The following is a 19,817-nucleotide window of genomic DNA, read 5'->3' as shown; positions in this document are numbered from 1 at the left end:
GAAACTAAGAAGAATGTACGACATCTATTTTATAGAACTATTGATAGTAGAACATAATATCCTAGCTTCGCAGTTGGTACTGCTGTATACCTACTACATATTTCTGTTGCTTAGCAACCATTGTTTTTGATTTATAGTTAATTTAAAACACATGAAATGTTGAGTTCATTGTACTTTAGATGTGATGTGTGAAAACGAAAAAAAAAAACACTTTACAAAAAAATCAAAATCAAGTTACCGTTAGCTTTTGGAACAATACAATATACAACTCTATTTTGCACAAGACATGCAGCAAAATAGTAGGTATAAAAAGACAGGAAATTAGAAGTCTGATTCGACTGACTTTATTCAATTGTCAACAGGAATTAAAACACATGTGTATAAATAAGGTAAGAAGATTTCGATGATTCTTGAAATTACTCTTAATCGAGTGTTAAAACTATTTCATTAAAATAATCCCGCAAGTTACAGAGACAAGGAAAAGAAGTGATAAAATGGTTTTATATATGAACACTTCATTTCTAGTAATAGTCATTATTAGTACAGTTAGGTCGCGCATTACTAATGCAGTGTAAGCTGTTAAAGTTAACTGAATTATTTCTATTCGGGTTAAGGTTTACAAATGCTAAGCTTTGTCAAATTGTTACTAAATGCTGAATTTAGTGAATACTGCATAATTGTATTATGTTTTTATTGAATTGATTAATTATTATTGTTATTTTTGGAATCAATGAAGGAATCAATAGATCGATTTATTCTTCGACTCTATGTAGGGAAATTTCGATCTGTTACAAGTGACAAGAAATTAGTAATACATCTATGATTTGTAAATTTTTATTTATCGTATTTCATAAGAAAACTTGTTATTAAAATTTCTTACAAATGATTGATTCGAATTACTTTTTTCTTGCTATCATAGTGCTTTGTACTTGATTTATGACACGAGAAACGTGACCCAGTTCAAGTATTCAAAGAATTTTGAATACGAAACAGTATTATCATATCTTTGTAAGCGGAGAGACGGTTGTGGAGAGCGGTAGCCGGTCGGTATTAAAGTTTACGACAGGGATGCGAGACGTCATAAAACTCGAGATAAATCCAATCGGGGACCAAAGAAAAACAATCCACTTCGTTCCGAAATTACTCGAGATAGGGAATTGCTGAAGCGGATTTGTGAATTACGATAAACATTAAAACTTTGTTATTGTCTTGCGTTAATTTACGAAATATTAATTCATAGAAATATTAAATTTGCAACCGACAAGAAAATAGTGATATTTTACAATGTAAGCTTGCGTAATATAGATACCGTTATCAGTAAACAAGAACATTCCAAGTAAATGTAAGGTTCATCAATTACCTACTACTGAAACATTCAAATGCAGACAAATATTCTTTAAGCTATGTCATTGTTTTGGAATTACGAGTTATAAATTAACTCTTATAGATTTATTTATTGAGACTTCATTTTAACGAATATAGTATCTAATTATAATATGGTATCTAATTTAGAGGTTCACTTTAAAAATGGTAATAGCATTACAATTCCGATACTGTACTATTTTCTAAGTTGTATTGCTGTAGAAATGTCGGAAGGTTGTAAGATCAGCTGAAAGGTGCTACGTCTGGTTGGTAATTAGCAGCTTACTTTGCAAACAGCCGCGCCAACAATATTGCACTTTAAGTGTACAGTTGGCAAAGCAACACTTTAAATTGTTTAATAAACTTTTTTATTATATAGTATGGGTATACGGCCATCAGATGCTAAGTTGCTACCAGAACACAAATAATTGAGTATGACCTAATAAAGTTTTCTCAGAAATCTTAATAGTAGGGCATGACCTTAAAATGCAAGCCAGTTTCTATCATTGGAATCTCCCTAAAATTTACTCTAGTAGTAATCAGGTTAGTTATGTTGAAGTTGGTGATATGATTTTACAAATAGCTTCAACGATTTGTTATTATTGATTATGAACTTTGAATGAATCGCGAATGAATCCATCTGATGTTCAAATGTTACATCGAGCATATCCACTATTTATCCATCAGATGTTCAGCCTTTAGATGTTTCATTGGGCATACCCACGATTTATGCCTCACTTTTTTATACAACGGTTGTCTTGCCTTTTTAATCATGTTCCTAATAATAATAGGCAGAATACGAAACACGCTGCTGCAAGCTTGTAATATTCACTGACAGAAGTATCTTAAGCTAGAGAGGTGGAGTTCAATAAGGATACGGTCTAGTGTCCTTTGTTTTTACAATTGTATACGTTATAGGTACCGGGATTGTATTGCTTTGCTTTCTAGTTAATACCAGGCAGATTATCATCAGTAAAATCCCCCAACTTTTTAAGCTTTAATTTTAAGAAAATTTTACGTGGAATATGTATTTAAATATTAAATTTATAAAAAAACATTTCATGCGATGATTTCTGAAAAATATCAAGTTGGCTCATTTTCGCTGACCGATCCTTTTATATTATAATTTATTTCATTTTCTTTAAGCAAATAGGCAAGCAAGCAATAGTTGTCGTCGTACCCCCTTACGGCTAGGAACGGGCCTTGGGGCAAACCCCACTGCCCGGGCAGAAGCTCCCTGCCACACAGGGTAGGAGTGATATGTGTGCAGGGTGAACTGGAAGAGGCGGAAGCTGTTCACAGCGTGTTCGGAGCAGAGTACACCTATATATACATAAACATAATAGGATGGGCTTTTTTTTCTTTTTTCTTATATCTAACTACAAACTAACTAAAACTAACTACACTACTATTTACAAAAGCAGATGGACAACAGTCAGCAAAGAGTCCGGGGCCCGCCACCGGCCCCATGCCTCGGCCCCATCTCTACAGACCAGAGGGGGGCCGCGGCACTAGCTTAGGCGCTCACCCGCTCCGGACTCCCCAGAAGGGGAAGGCCAAAGTGGGGAGGGACCGACGTAGAAGCACTCCCCAGACGGGGGAGTGGTCCACCCTCGGGGGTGGTGAAGAAATGGGTCCTCATAGGGAGACACCCCAAGAGTGTGGGAGAAAGTGACGAGTGAGGACAGCTGTCCCATGGGGGCACTCATTACGAGCACTCCCATATCACTCCGATTAAGCCGACTATTTTACTGTAGCAGGGGGTTCCATTAGCTCCCTCGGTAGCACCCGACCATCAGGTGGTCTGGCATGCAAGGGAGCTATATTGTGGAGATGCTCGTGGGGTCCACCGTCAGGCCGCTCGTAAAGATTACGAGCTAGCCTCCGGATGAACGCCTCGAGCGACTCCACATCTAGACCCCGGGTGATTACGTCATTTCTGACGTATCGCCCTGCTTCTATTATCGTGGCAAATAGGCACACATAAAAAGAACATATCGACGCTTGAAAGGCAAACGTGACTAAGCGACAATGCGTGAACTTTACAGTAAACTAATTTAAAGTTGAAAAACCTGAAAACAAAATTTATTTTAACGAATCTAGCTTTAGTAGAATCTAGCTAGTAGCTGTAGGATTGAAATGATTTTAATAGACCTAGAAATAATTTTTTTTTTGTGCATCGAATATGGCTATTGCCTATCATTTATGTACAAAGCAGTTATTGTCCCTTAGTCACGTTTGCCTTTCAAGCGTCGATATGTTTAAATCATTTAGTTTATCATAGAATTTCTATTGTGTCTGTACAACCATAGTAGGTAAGTTACTTTGAAGGTAGGACGTAGCGAGTCAACATAACGTCTAATGGAATGCGGCACGCGCTCTCGTCGCTCGCAAGATAATGTACGATTTTGACCTATAGCTACGTTCTATGTTGTGCATTCTAAAGTTTTGTGAAGTTCTTGGTATTAGTAACTTTAAATGTTCACGGTTTGAATGCAGACTTTATAAAATAATTATTACTAGAGGTCCCGCAGTAGTCAAAATTTGACTATAATTAATTGGAATTGGAAGTTTGTACACTGTTATGATTGTATTTTATACTTCTATAATCACAAATTTCGCCAAGACTACACTAAATATTAACAAAGGCAAACAATATTAAATCTATTCTCAATTTGACCACAGACGCCAAGAACAAAAGTTTGACAATAAATAGTATGCATACGTGTGTGCGTCAAATACATGGTATGTAGTGTGTGTAATGTTTTCTTTATTGATTTAATGTATCTTTTATGCATTATTTTAAATAAATATTAGCATTGTGCACTTCTTCTCTACATTCTCTATAAGTGTGGAAAATTTCATACTCCTCCGTCCGCGCAATTTTTGTAAAAAGGGATACAAAGTTTTTGCTTCACGTATTAACATATAGATTGTTTTTAGCAAATTGTATATGATTGTACGAAAAGTGCTATATTATATTAATAGCAGATTTTTTTGTTCGAATCGTTTTAGTTTTCTTGGTAAAATTATGGTATTCAATGACTTTTATTGATTGCTTACTATTTCTCAAAGGTTAATAAAATAAATAAAAAGTTAACCAAAATTTTACACTCAAGCAAATTATCGAATATAGTACTCCAATTTTTTTGTACTTTGAAAGTACCTGGGAGCTCTGGGTATAGACAGTGGTAAGTAGCGATTTGGCTACTTACTCCCTGTCGTAGTTGTTTTCCACGAGCGACTGTAATCACTTACCGTATGCTCGTCTATCTTCAAAGGTAATAAAAAATAATAAGAACCTGTTAATAGTCATCAATAGACATCAACGAGTCGGTTATTTCGGGATACCTACACAAAGAAAATAATTAATTTTTGAAGAATATTATAAATCGAATATTATAAGTCTGTATGAGCGTAAGGTAAAGTAAGTGCTTGAGGTACTTGTGGATAACTAAGGCTAGATTTTACCAGATATACCTAATGAAGAAATGACACAAGCTAGTGAAATAAGAATATAAGCCAATAAATATATCATATCATCACCACGTTGTATTGTAAGATACATACCTACAAGAACGAGACCCACAACGCTCGTAATTTTTAATATAATGTATTTTTTTAAACTTCATAATACACACATATCGAACCAGCTTCCAAAATTTTTTCGAGAGTAGCGCGATCACATAGAATTTACTTCAAAAACTTTCGAGTACTGAAATCCATTTATTTTGTATAGATGAAATTAAATGATTTAATTACTATATAAATATTACTATTATACATTTATAGGTATATATAGTTTTATAACTGGGTGTAGTGTGAGCACGTCTAAATAGATTCTGCCTATTTCTGCCGCGATGTAGTCATCCGTGCGGTGAAATAACAGTTAGATGGCACAATTGACGGCACTTCAACCTCATATTATTATAAGGACAAACCTGCACATCACACTGCGATGTTTGCGGACTCGCAAATCACTTATAATCCGATCCAGTTAGTATCTCGTTTCGATGTATTAGAGGCATACCTAAACCGCTTAAATTTAAATAAACCTTATTGATTTTGGTGATTCAAGTTTATGAAATATTTATTTGTAATTATCATTTTTCTCCGTCTTTTGTTAATCCTCATATTTATTTCATAAGCATTTTTTTTTTATTTTATTATTTAATATAATATAAATATAATTTATAATTTTATAATTTCTAATCAGCTAGGGCTTTATGTGCCAAATCTAAATCGCTATTTCTTAGTATTTGAATAGGAAACTATAAAGTCATTCAAGTCGGTACTATAACTATTGTTTGAATTTAGATAAAAATTATAACTTCAAGTTGTAAACTATAATTGTAATAACGCTTAGCGCAGCTTTATTTGTATTACATCGCGTTTAATATTTTTGATTATTATTCTTCTAAAAAAACCATGCATTAATATTATTGTCTTTTATTTTATTTTATTTTATTTTTATTGCTTAGATGATTGGACGAGCTCACGGCCCACCTGGTGATGAGTGGTTACCGGAGCCCATAGACAACGTAAATGTCGCCACCCACCTTGAAACATGAGTTTTAAGGTTTGACTTGTAACAATAAAACGGCTGTCCCACCCTTCAAGCCGAAACGCATTATTGCTTCACGGCAGAAAAAAAAATAAAAAAATAGGCAGTGTGGTGGTACCTAACGGTGCGAATTCACAAGAGATCCTACCACCAGTAATAAAAGTCTTTAACGTTAAGTATTTTATTATGGTTACTGTAGACAGACAGACCTATGGACCTGCGGACGACTTACGGCTGTTCCACCTTTCAAACAATGATAACTTCGCGATAGAAACAGGCAGGATGGTGGTACCAATGCGGGCTTACGATAGATACATGGCCCTCAAAATAACTAGAAATTGTGTTAATTTTTATATGTGCGATTTTCAGTACCTAGTAATTATTGCTCTTACACGATACGCGTTACTAACCGGAATAGTATTTTATTTATTTATTTTAGAGACGCTTCCACGACTGTTTCGTAAAACAAACACAGTTTCTAAATTACACAAACCATAGCATAATAATGAACCACTAAAGCCATTTTGTTACTGCACATCATACATATAAAATGATTAACCGGTGGCTGTATCATTAAGCTATTATAACAAAAGCTAACCATTAAAAATGAATAAACACCAACTAAGAGAAACCGGCGCGCTTGTGATAAAAATCTTTTTTAATTCAAACCTCAATTACACACAATAAAATAGCCTTCGTATAAAACAGGTTCTTAGTAGTTTTGCTAAAAGTGAAACAATGAGTAGTACGACTACTGTTTTTGTCTCATTTGTGTTGCTACATATTTGATATTAAGTATAAAGTCTTAAAAAAAAATAGGTATTCGCTTTTTATAGTTAATTCACTTTTAAATAAATTATTTATCTATGTTAATTCGTCTTTAGACCTCCAGTGCACGAGATTTACAGTTGTTAAAATCCTGTAACATTAATGGGTATCAACGAATTCTAAACTAAGGATAACTTTACTGTGTGTACAAAAATTATATATTTTTTACATTAAATTTTTGTTTTCGTGTAATACTGATCCACACGTGCTTTACAGAAGAGTGGGCACGGTTTTTAAGATGAGTCGGTCCACTTTCAACTTTTATCAGATTAAAAATTAAAATAATTACGATTGTGTTAAGTGCGAGTTGTGAGCCTCTATAACGGCAAAGTGAATGCCCTGCTACAATTAAATGTCGACGCGACGAGAAGCGGAACTGATTTTATGACTTCAATTTGACTGAATTATATCTACGTACGTTTGCGATTATTTATTTTTCCAATTAAGGCAGGTAGTCGTACAGACGACTGTAAATTTACAATGTCAAAATTTACGAAAGGATTCGAGAATTGTCCGTCTATTTATCTTTTTTTTATGCTAATTTCAAAAGTAGACAGTTAAACGTGTAATTAATTCTATTACAAGTTAATATGCGTTTTACAACGTTTATTACATAATAATTAAATTTAAAGCAAGTAAACCAAATGCTAATGTTAAAATGAAAATAATAGGCTGCGACGATTTTTTCAGGTAAAACCGAGGCCACCAGACTATGTAGGCAGCTGGTTTATAATCTAGAGAAACAGTCATATAGTTTCTCTGTGAAATGCCCAGGGCCAAGTCAAAGACAAAGCAAAGTTGTGAATAAAAATAATTCTGGAACTGGAACATATAGTCTGAAAACAACAATGAATGTTTTAAATACATTCCTATAATCGAAATGTGTTTCTTACTTTACATTCATGTTTAACGCACAAAAAAAAATTAAAAATAAAAAGGCTAATCTTAGAACAAGAATAAGGAAACAAAAAATCTGAAGAAAGGTTCGAGGGGGTCGATGATACATTTCCCGGGGTCCCATTACCTAACGAGGGATGAACCGGCGCGCGCTTCTCGCCGCGGGACTCGAGATAGACCCCGCCCGCCCAGAGCGCGCACTACGTCGCTCGCAGTCATCGCGGCTGGCCGCGTCACACCGCGCGTTCACATAAATAGTGCACATTATTAATTTATAACACCAGTAAAAGTGATGATACCTGTTTATCGACAATAAACCTGTGGTGTGCCGTGATCGCGTATCACAGGTAAGTGATAATTGTTTAGTCCACCGCCGCTTTGTTTGTAGTGCAAACAATGTGTCGAAACCGTCGGGAACCCTTTTGCCTCGGAAATACTTGTTAGGATTCCATAGTAGTTTCGTTTTAAATATTCACATCTTTTTGAGAATTCTTAGTACAATGAGATATTGGTTCTTCTTTTAGTGTTGTTCGTTCGTATTTGAAAAACATAATTTTTAGTAAGTTAATATAGTTTTTTCATACAATTTAATTAACCACTGACATATGTATACAACTGTTATATCTAAATTAAGAATGATGAAGTAAATTTGCTTCATAATCTTTCGGTAATAAATATTATGACGGTATTGATTGAGATGTTTAAATAGGAGTGATATTCTTATTGGATTTATTATTGAAGAGTTAATATAATCTAGAAACCGGTCTTTTAAAATAAAACATTCGCGGGGATCATTTAGGTAATTTACTAACAGCTTTACGAATTTCAATTCAATTGCAGCACCTTTGTGTTATAATCTCGTTTTAAATATGAATTTGTTTCTAAAAATTAAAATTTCAAATTTTTTTGATTTTATACTAATTGCGGAAGTGGAAGATTATTTGAAATTCTCATTTGAGCCTTTCATTTAGGAATATGATGAAAACGATACTTTTCAACGTTATTTAATTTGCTATCACTTTCTTCCCGAGAAAATTATCTATTATGTATGTATGTAAGTATTATTCAAAGAACTCAATAATCAAAATTTGAATTTTCCAATATCTTCTTTCATTGACTTCTTTGTTTGAAAATTATTTATATAATGCTACATCATGCATGAAGATAATAGCGCATGCCAGACAATCAAATACCAGCAGAAAAACATGGAGAAAACGCTATTTATAAGCAGGAAACAAGAAATTAAATTAACGCGTTAAATGTAATCAATAGGTTTTAAAAGCCATTTATTTAAAGGAATAGTTGTTATTAGTTGTGCTTCTTTGTTTGTTTTGCGTTCACACGTGCTTCGTGGAATAAATTTGAAACTACCTATGTATAAATTCATGATTGGTAAAGGATTTTCAACATAGGATTAATGGCGCGCGAGTCGCTTCAGGCAAGGTTATTTAATTTATTGACTGCAATTAATGCGTATCATGACAGTTTTACTACAGTTTTTTTTTAATTTTTTTTTTAATAAGTGTAGAAATATATAATTAATTGTTATTAGTCGAGTTTCCTTATTCTATATTACTACCTAGTAAAAAGATCAGCATGTATCCTAAGTATTTGCTTGAGATGTGTCTTATGCCTAGAATAGCGCTTCTTCATCCCATCGCATAGATTTTGAAGACGTTGGGTAAGAGAATCGAGAAGAGGCATTCTTTGCAAACTATGATAGTTAAGCGAGCCCGAATTGCTAGGTAAAATAACACTATCAGTCACAAAGCTGTGATGCATTTACAAGGTGTGTGAGGCGCAAGCTCGTTCACCTATGCAATAAAATATAACAGAAGCATTAATAGATTCATTCAATGTGTAAAGAAGTTTTGTTTTTAATAGAACATGCCTATTTATTTCTAATCTTTTGCTGGCGATACTGTGAATGGATACCGATAGACACAATTACCCTATCCATTCTTTCCAAGAGGCTTTAATGCGTTTGGTTTGAGCAATTAAATTGAGGTTTGAAGTTTTTTGTTATATGAGGTTGAGTAATCAATTAATACAAGTTACTTGTGGTGGTGGTTTTGTTTAACAAATACTATCAGACCAAACGTTCATTTTTATCGCGAAAATGATTTGTGAACGATAATAATAAAACAGCACTGAGTATCATACATATTTTATCGTAATTTATAAAATCGTAATATTAATTACAGTTCAGTACAATTTTCCTGTTTGCTCTTTTGGATCAACTAAAAACGTTCGACGGTTTCAATTCAAATTATAAATAAATTCGTTTTATTCTACATATTTATAATTGAAATTGTTTTAAAACGAAATTTCATTGTTTAATAGGCATACCTACTGGTAAATAAATGTAGGTGCGTTGCAAACATAAGTTTGCTTGTTTTTACCGCGATGCAGTCATGCTTGATTTTAAAGTTTTACTGTGTATGTAGACGATCGTGGCTTAATGTAGAGATTGAAGCCCAAAACACATTTAAAATTAAGTACTAAATGACCTTCACGCTCTGCTACCACCATTGCTATGTTTATATATAATATCGCTTACGGAAGCAAATGACCCTGCGGTCTACCTGGTGGCATGTAGTTACTTCATAGAAATCACTAGTGCCAGGGGCGTGGCTAAGAAGCTTCTTATGGCGGACAACTCATTTTTGTACGTTCAAGGTTTTTTGTCAGACACCTTCGAGATACTTACTACACAGTGCGCATATGTAAATGAATCTTATAGCTATTCATTTTCACTTAGATATTAAGACGACTAATTGGCATTGGTAGAAAGACGTACTTCATGATACATAGCATTGGTAAAAATGCAGTAGGTATCTATACTGTCGTAGTATTTCCAAAAATTGATCTTCATTTAAATTGGTTCCCTGTTGAATTCATAAGAACTGAGTCCCGTTCGACTATAAAAAATTATAGTACCAATTCATTATAACATAACCCTAATAACGCAGAGTTAGTTTTTTCATTTTCAGAGTAATTTTTACTGTTTTGTTTATTACGCATGTCATTAATTTAAAGCCATAGAAATATATGTTTTTAATGAGTTCCCACTCGGTATTCTTCGTCGCTCAGTATAGATAACGTAGTAACTTAGGAATTTTGGAAATGTCAGAATCCCAAGTCTCTTTTTTCCCGTGTTAGCCTAAAGGCATATTCTAGCTAGGCCCGGATGGGTAGGTGAGCTCACAGGTTCAACCTGAAAGTTTGCTAACTAGCCTTAGCAAGAGCAGTGCTTCGTAGAATCTACCACCAGATTGGAATCAAGATCCACTAAGAAGATCCGGCGAGAAACTCAGTAGGTTGTGTCTATGGGTTAGTTCACTCATCGAACTCTTCGTCTTAAGCTCATAATCAACGAGTTCGACGAGGACGGTGTACGGTGGTTGAGGAGCCTAAAAGCACTGAGAGTGGATCTAGGGGATCCGACAACACATGCTTCGGTATCGGTGGCGTTACTTCGTCACCTGGGTCGGATTAGTAATTAGCAGTGGCCACATTAAGAAGGTTATTGTGTCGCACCGCTTTGTCCAAGTAGAGTTCTTAAGTCTGAAAATTCAGTGGACTATAAGTAATGCGTAGTGATACACATAAATAGCATGATAATGGATTGGATTTTTCTTAAAGCAGTTCTTCTAGTTTTTAATTAAATATTAGAAGTATTTTAAGACTTGAAACCTGGTAGGCTGTGAGATTTTATGTTAAATTAAACAAACAAAAACCAAAGTGAGAAAATATACCAGGAAAATAAACTATGACTATTTGATGCGCTAAACCATCCGTCGGGACTTCACCAGTTGTCATTGAAAAGTAAATATTGATAAAATTTGACTTAAAGTGATATGTTCTGTTTAATTTGTCTCAACAAGTGTTTCGTATTAAACAATATTTTTCGTATTAAAATGTATCAAAAAAATTAGTTAACATAAATCAAAGCCTATACCGAGCTAGCATTTTTTTCTGTGATGTGGTTTCTAGAAACTCACTTACGACACGCGAAAATGTATTCAGATCTCGAATATCAAAAATCCCAACAAAGATATTAATCCGGCCGAGAAATGAACCGGATCACGTAGGGTCACTATTTACCAAAAACCCACCAGGTGATCAATCTCAACCTGACTAAATACTGTACCTTAGTGCTTTACATTATGCGTCTTGTTTTGTTAAATCCTATCGTAACATAAATACCTAAACCCATCAATCCGTCACGGGAATATTTTATACACAATACTTAGAGGATGTAAATTATTTGGGTCCATCTATCACACTCGGTTCGCTAAATGAATGACATCGGCCGTAAACTCATAACAGCCAAACGTTGATTCACCCACGTGCGCTACATTCACAAACGATTGTACGAAGCCTTCTTATGTTCATAGAAATAAGGTTTAAATTCGCTCAAATATCCGTACAGACGTGAGTGAGCACAGAGACACGTAGTTTATTACACTTTATGCCATCCAACATAAAACTAGACACCCAAGTAGTGGATTAGGAACAAGAAATCCCTGACAGTTGCGCAACATTGATGCCGTAAAGTAATTCCGATGCCGGAGGTCAATTTATAAATACCATTTATAAGCATCGCAGTAGCGTTTACGATTTGTTATTATTGTAACAGTTTTACATATGAATGTTTACATGTGTTTGATAGATCGTTTCGATAATCGGTCGTTTTGTGTTAACTGGGTTGAGTTGTAAATTAGTTACGCTTCTCATCTCTAGTGGTTTGGTTTAGATTATGTCGATATTAAATTGGAGTGTTAAATAAATTTATTTACCACCAATCTATTATATTTTCTATAAATCTGCTAGAGTTTGTTTGTTGTTGACCATAAGTACTAGTCTTAATTTGAAAGTATAGACCTAACGTAATATACTGAATTCCATGCTATCATTATTTCATCAGGATTACATATGTTTTTAAATTAAAAACATTCAATCAAAATTTACAGTAATTATCCAGTTTAATTATATTTTAAATGTAAAGCTTGTGAATTTAAGTGAATGTTTATTACTGAGTGTATATTTAATTTCGTGTTTGTGTTAAAATAAACATGTATATTTACGTAATTCACATAAATTTTTATAATACTTAAAAAACAATAATAAAATTAGGTAAAAACTACGATAAAATTAATTCAATTTAATTTTATGCGAATTGAATAAAGTTTAAAACGAATTAAGTATGTTTAATTGCAGTAATTATGAGCAGTCTCCATGTGAAATCGTGATTTGATTTAATATTTATAATACTACAGTCATTTAAGCTGTAAAATTACTCCGTTACAGTTTTAAGTGCTGGCTAAACAAAAAATCTACGAGCAACACGCTTTGCTTATGAAACACGCAATCAAATCATTGAATAAACTAGCCACTGTCCAAGATTCGATAAAAATTAATAGCGATTGGCATGCTTTGTTTAATCAAGAGTGGTAATAAACCCGTGCCCGGGCATTAACAAAAACCTATTGAGTGTAAATTTGTAGTTGCCCGATGTTATTTCGGTAAAGACTAGGCATTTAAAGAAGTGAAACTTGGATTCTAATCAATATCCAATCAGTGTACGCAGTAAAGTTAACTAAGCGGGAAATTAACAGCGTTTGTCTATAGACTTTATGGGACTATATGCGAGTGTGTGTGTTCATATGTATGTGTGCTCTTGGGCTCGTGAGAGAGTGCTCTAAAGTACAGGCGGGTGCAGATATGCTGTGTCTAATAATGCTAGATGTACATTTAAGATTATATTTACGAACAGTTTCAATATAGGCCAAGGGTGGTACGCTAGTGAAAATTAGAATTTGGTCTCATTTGTGAATTCTAACAGAATTTAGTGAATTTATAACCTTATTTTTATTTACCTACCTACAAAAGAAAAGCAAAAAATTAAGGCTTAAGTGAATGTATATTTTCAGTGATATTCATTTTTTAAATATAATTTATTTTTACTACATTAGAGTCTAATTTACTGTTACGTTGGAAATTTGGCAGAGAATAAAATGAGATTTTGCCTTCTCTAAGATAGGCTTTTTAAGTACCTACTTCTTAATATTTTATGTTCCCCCTTTTTTATAGTTGCATAGCGGTAAGTGTAGAATGTTATTACTGGTGGTAGGACGTCTTGTGAGTCCGCACGGGTAGGTATCACCACCCTGCCTATTTTTGCCGTGAAGTAGTAATGCGTTTTGATTATAAGGGTGGAGCAGCTGTTGTACTATACAAACTGAGACCTTAGAACTCCTATCTAAAGGTAGGTGGCGGCATTTACGCTGTAGATATCTATGGGCTTCGCTAACCACTTAACATTAGGTGGCTTGTGAGATCTTCCACACAAATAAGCAATAAAATAAAAAAGGGATATCAGATAAATGCATGAATTATAAATTTAAATACAAATTATTACACCGAGGTTGAATATTATAAATTTATTAGTAAAATTATGGTAGAACTACACCGTCCAAATAAATAAAACAAACTGAATTTTCGTAAGTAATAACTAGTGCATATTGTGAGCACGGGTAGATATGTATATACCTGCACGTTTTATACTGCGAACCAAACAACTCTTCAAGTTTCAAGGATGGGATGATTCTATACGATACATTTAATTAATACGTTTAAGAAATACATTCTTGTTTGTCTACTAGTGCAGGTAGCTTTTAATTTGGAAAAATCGATTTTTTTAATTTTTGTAAGTTTTATCATTAGAATGGAAAATAAACAATACCTTAGATGTTGTCTTAAGATCTAATTCAAACTGTTCAGGTGGCGTAATAGTGAGCTGTTGGGTCGAGGGACGTGGCTTTGATTTCCACTTCGGCACATAGTATTTGCACTGTGTCTGGGTGTTTTATATATATGTATATATTTAAATGTATATAAGTATATAAGTTAAGTATTTAAAGGTAGGCAGTGGCTTGGCTCTGCCCCTGGCATTGCTGAAGTCCATGGGCGATGGTAACCACTCACCATCCGGTGGGCTGTGTGTTCGTCTGTCTACACGGGCAATAAAATAAATATATGTGTGTATATGTCTCAGTATCTAGTTCTCATAGAACAGGAAATAGTTGTTTGAGGGTGGATGATTGTGTGTGATTTGCGATAGAAATAGGCACAGTGGTGTTATCTGGTACCTGGCTACCATGGTACCCATGTGGCTTCATAGTAGCTAAAAAAAATTTGCGGGTTTGATTTTTATCACACGATGTTATTTACATCGTGGAAGTCATTCGTGAATACGTTTTGAATACGTATTTCATTATAAAAATTCTTATATCACAAAATTACTATTGGCATATATATTGTAATGTTTATGGGCTCCGGTCACCACGATCACCAGCTAACGCCAGTGTGTCCGTGATCTTAATAATTTAAGTTGACTAGACTAGTATCAATTAATAATCGTAAGCTAGAAGCATTAAAACTGAAAATTGAGCTGAAAATAATACAAGAAATATCATAGTTGATCATACTGTTTTTCAACCGTACGACAGTAGATGAATGTCTGTGTTATGAACTTTTCGATCAGTTGGTATATCAAGCGAACGACCCTAAGTGCAGGTTGTTCCTCGTAAACTGTAACAAATGAACGATAAGGGGTTGTTGACTGTAACAATTTCTTAAAAATTGTTACTTCTATTTTGTGGGCTACGTAGAATCTAAAAGAACGCTTTCATATTTTTTGAAAGCGGTTATGCTTTATTTAGGTATAGAGCTACCTACTAAATTTTTTCAACTTATAAAAAATATTCTATTACATTCGGCACTCTACATGGAAATATCTGCTTAGATACATATTAATGAATTTTGACATTGATTTAAAAATTGTAACCTAGAGTTTGAGAACCTAAGAAATAAATATGGTGAATTATGAAGAACATTCAGTTTTTTTCTTATAGACAGCATTTTTTTTTGACATTTTCATTAAGTCTAAATTACGGGGGCACATTTACACTTACATAGGCTGCTCACTTGTCCTGGTGAAACTGGAAAGGCCTCGAGGCCACCGGTAGGTAATATTTTAATCATAAAAATAAACTTTCATAGGTAGTTTTTTTATCGACTTAGAGCTGTTAAAAGCTATAATTTTGAAAAGAACTAATTTGTAGAATTTTATCTAGATATGTGCATAATATTAAAATAAAGAAGATAAGAATGATAATGGATAATTTTAGAAGCCACCCACAATACGTGATATGATAGTTGAACAACCGGCGCAAAATCAGGTTTTATTATACGCCCTAATTATATGTATCATATATCTCGTATTCTTTGTAGGGAAGAACAGGTCATTAAATTCGGTCGGGTTGCTTTTATAGCCACACCTTCCGTGTCGGAGCTTGAGAGAAAAAGATGGCTGGCCGTGAGGCGGTTACTTTTCCAACGTATGTAGGCGTGGTTTGAGAAACGGCGGCCCTTAAGGCAAATGGCGCCGATTTCAACCAATGAGAACCCAATTGAGGTAAGAATGGAATTTGGGTTTTGGTTGCCTAGCAACTCAAGTGAAATTGCTATGAGAATGCCAATATCCAAATTATAACTTTTAAAGTACCTAATTTTTCATTTCGTTTTATGACTGTATTTTTTGTTCCATTAAAGACTTCCAGAAATAATCTTATTTTTCTTTCCGTTAATTCTGTGCACTTATTTATTTATGAATTTATAGTTTCTTTTTATTTAATAATATTTATTCTTACGATATTTTTGGAGAGCCTTGAAAAAAATATCACTTCGTGCTTATCTTAGAGACATCTTTACAAAAACAAATGTACTGTTTGAGAAAACCTAAAAATAAATTGGGAAGCCAGGAATGTAAAATTGTTTTCTCCTGTTTGTGAAATAGTTCTCAATATACTCAATAGATGTCACTAAAACCTCAGCTCAAGATCGAACCTCTTTGTTGTCAGAACAGGCTAATAGATGGCGCTGTCCTAAAATAAATATTTTACGTAAGTGTAATTTTAAAAATTGCCAATAAACTAAGTTTAATCGAAAGTACTAATGACGTTTTTCATGGTTTAAATGGTAATCATGGTAAAATGGTCATGGCTTAAATGGTAATGCTTAAATTGTCAAAAATAATTATAATCATCATGGCCACAGTCAGACAGCATATCGAATGTTCATTCGTAATCTAATTAAAAATTTTAGATTAATGTTTCTATGCTCGTAAGCTAGCGTCACCTTCCTCCAATCATCGCAAATGGTGTACCCGATTGACTTTAAGCTTGGTACAGTCGTTATTATACTTTCGGGAAGCTTCTTGTTATTCGACATAGTACCATCACCGTAGGATAGGTGGCGCGTGAATGGGTTTCACAAAATTAAGTGGTTCTACCTCTTTTATAAATCGAATGATATTCACGCCGGTGCATAGTCCGATGTTATTATAGTTTTAAATAAAAGCTGTATCAAACAGTTTTATTAATTGTCATTACTATAATTTAGGCTCTCTTCAAGCGAATTTCATACTGAAACTCATGAAGGTAATTAATTCACAAGAGACTGATTTTGTCAGTTTATCTTCTTTGCTCTAATCTATTTTAGTAAAACAGGCGAATACATTGTAAAATTTGTATGAGATACTTTTTCTAGTTTAAGCAAATGTGAGCGAATTATTCTTTATCTTAATTATTACAATTGCATTTTTAAGTGGGTAAAACGTTTACGATCTCAATAATAAAATAACAGCTTACACTGGACTAATGTTTATTAAATTGCAAAATTTATTAATAAAACATTTTAAGAGTGAATTTTATACCGAGAACATAATTGTTTACATGCATATTAAACTAATATTAAACTACATACATAGCCTTACCATAAAAAATGTTACAAGGAAAAATCTTTTTTTTTACTTTAGAGGAAACATTTATTATTTCAGTAAAGGTTAATTTATTGGTGTAAATTAGAATTTCGTACATATTTAACAGGCATTTTTTGGCGGGAACGTGAGGAGTGAAGTTGTGTGATTTGTTTTATTTTGTCTATTTCGTCTTTCTTCAGGTTTAAATGTGTAATAACGGTGGTTTATTAACTGTTTAATATCTGTAAAAATACACAAATGTGGGAAAATGAAACAAAGTCGCTGGACGTAGCTTCTTGGGATCCTCCAAAAAGCCCACTGAAAAAGTCTCAGTAAATAACCACCATTTTACTGAGATTATATTTCATCCCATATCATCTCATCTCATTTAATTTAATTTCATCTCAGTTGATTAATGTCTCAAATTAATAATCTTCATTTTATTTCACTCCATATTATAATTTTTCATAAAAATAAGAATATAAATAAAATTTTTAAAATAAGACTTGACCTAAAAGTGTTAGTTACCAGGTTATAAAATACCTTAAAAAACATATTTAACAAAGCTCCTTCAATACTTTTCTCACTTATTATTATTAAGCGTTGTGGTTAGCTATCGTTTAACATACATTACGTACTTTCTACGCGAATGCCAATATTATGCAATTTGTTAGGGACTCCAAATTAACCATGAGACTTAGAGCATACCATTGCATTAAAAGAGTCCTTAAATCATAGCCACGTGTATTAAGGTTGAGACAACATGACGGCCAGTCCTGATGGATCTACAAACATTTCTTTCCAGCCCGCTTCTGTGGATAGACCTTTATGACTGGTTGTTGAGATTTTCCAAAAGTACCGTTCCTGGTTACAGAACACGGTCTTAAGGCTTAACCACCGTCTCAGGCATTGTATCTTCTTAATGCTAGGCCGATGCTATTACCTATGTATTGATACCTCGAATCTGGTTCAATCAATCCTTAATAGTTCAAACGATCGTTGAAGTTAAAAATGCCGACGTTAACTCTAATTAAGAAGTTCTGTCTGTTTATATTTGTTTATTATTATAAAATTTTGTATATTATTATAAAGTATATTTTTTCTCGTCAGTATGTCTTTTTTTTTTAACAATCACGCCACGTTAACTGGTCCCGTGATAAGTTCGTAAAGAACTTGTGTTACAGGTACCAGATAACGGATATAAATGTAAGATTTGTTTATGAGGTACACTTCATGCACATCAATGTACATTGACGGTGTAATGCCTAAGGAATTTTCACTCAGTAAGCTAACGGTGTCGCAGAAAAAACATAGCCTCACCAAGCCTCACCACAAAGACCGGTCCTGCGCTGCCTACATCCAGCGGATTCCCGCGAACTTCAATAGGTCGTCGGCCCACCTTGTGGAAGGCCTACCCACGCTACGTCTTCCAGTACGCGGTCGCCACTCAAGAACTTTCTGGCCTCAACGGCCATCCGTTCTGCGAGCAATGTGTCCTGCCCACTGCCACTTCAATGTCGTAATCCTTTTTCTATTCTATCAGCCCCCAAACGTCCACTAATGGACTAAGGCCTCCCATAAGTCCCGCTATAAAGATCGGTCCTGCACTGCCTTTTATACAAATATTTATGTCTAAAATCTATATAAAGATGGGAAAGTATGAGAAATATGATTGATTATAACTAAAGGTAATTACTGTCAGATTAGCTAGGAAAGGTGCAACTCATTACTATTGTCTAGCTGAATGCGTATGGTCTTGTATTTAAAAGCGACATCCATTACACAGGAGAAAACCCTAGAGTGAATCATTGAAAGTAGTTGTAAAATGATTTATCAATCCTTAGTGAGAATATCTCGTCATCACTCTTACATACATTACATTAGTTAGTACATTAAGAAATGGGACCTCATAAAACATCACTAACGTGCATCCTATTTGTTGCTTGTTATTTACTTTAATATAAGATTTAATTGGATTCCTGTTTTGCTTAGCATTTACTTCTCAGCTTTTATTTATGTATATAGATAGATAAGTTGACAACCAAACATAATCTCAAGTAGTTACTGAAGTCCATGGGCAACACATTACCGATCTATACGACATGTCGCGGAAATTTCTAAATTTCTATGTTACGATCGTCTCATCTTATTTACCGAAGCATATGGCTGTTAGTTAGCAGAAATAAACTTGTACGTAGTACGTCCTACTACAGGTACCTACTTATAAAAAAATTTGTTAACAATAAAAATAAACTGACGGACTTAAGATCTTAAATTTTAAAAGAGAAAAAGAAGCACGTGAGATAATATGTAAAACCTACTTATAAAAAAATTATATCT

The 19,817-nt window shown here is 33.8% G+C and overlaps 1 protein-coding gene and 1 long non-coding RNA gene across 2 annotated transcripts in view; both read left to right on the top strand.

Annotated features, from left to right (window-relative positions):
- Positions 1-126: 126 nt before the first annotated feature.
- LOC119628639 (uncharacterized) lies at positions 127-7,635 on the top strand. Its single transcript, XR_005244798.2, has 2 exons — positions 127-389; positions 7,445-7,635. It is a non-coding gene; the product is annotated as an uncharacterized LOC119628639 (long non-coding RNA).
- Positions 7,636-7,848: 213 nt separating this feature from the next.
- Positions 7,849-19,817, top strand: part of Abd-b (abdominal B) — a 107,287-nt gene continuing 95,318 nt past the window's right edge. Inside the window, exon 1 of the mRNA XM_062668872.1 lies at positions 7,849-7,998. The gene's annotated coding sequence lies outside the window, so the exon portion shown is untranslated. The remainder of the gene's footprint in view (positions 7,999-19,817) is intronic.

This window comes from Bombyx mori, chromosome 6 (assembly GCF_030269925.1).
Source record: "Bombyx mori chromosome 6, ASM3026992v2".
Taxonomy (NCBI): Eukaryota; Metazoa; Arthropoda; class Insecta; order Lepidoptera; family Bombycidae; genus Bombyx; species Bombyx mori.
This window is presented reverse-complemented; position numbering and strand designations above follow the sequence as displayed.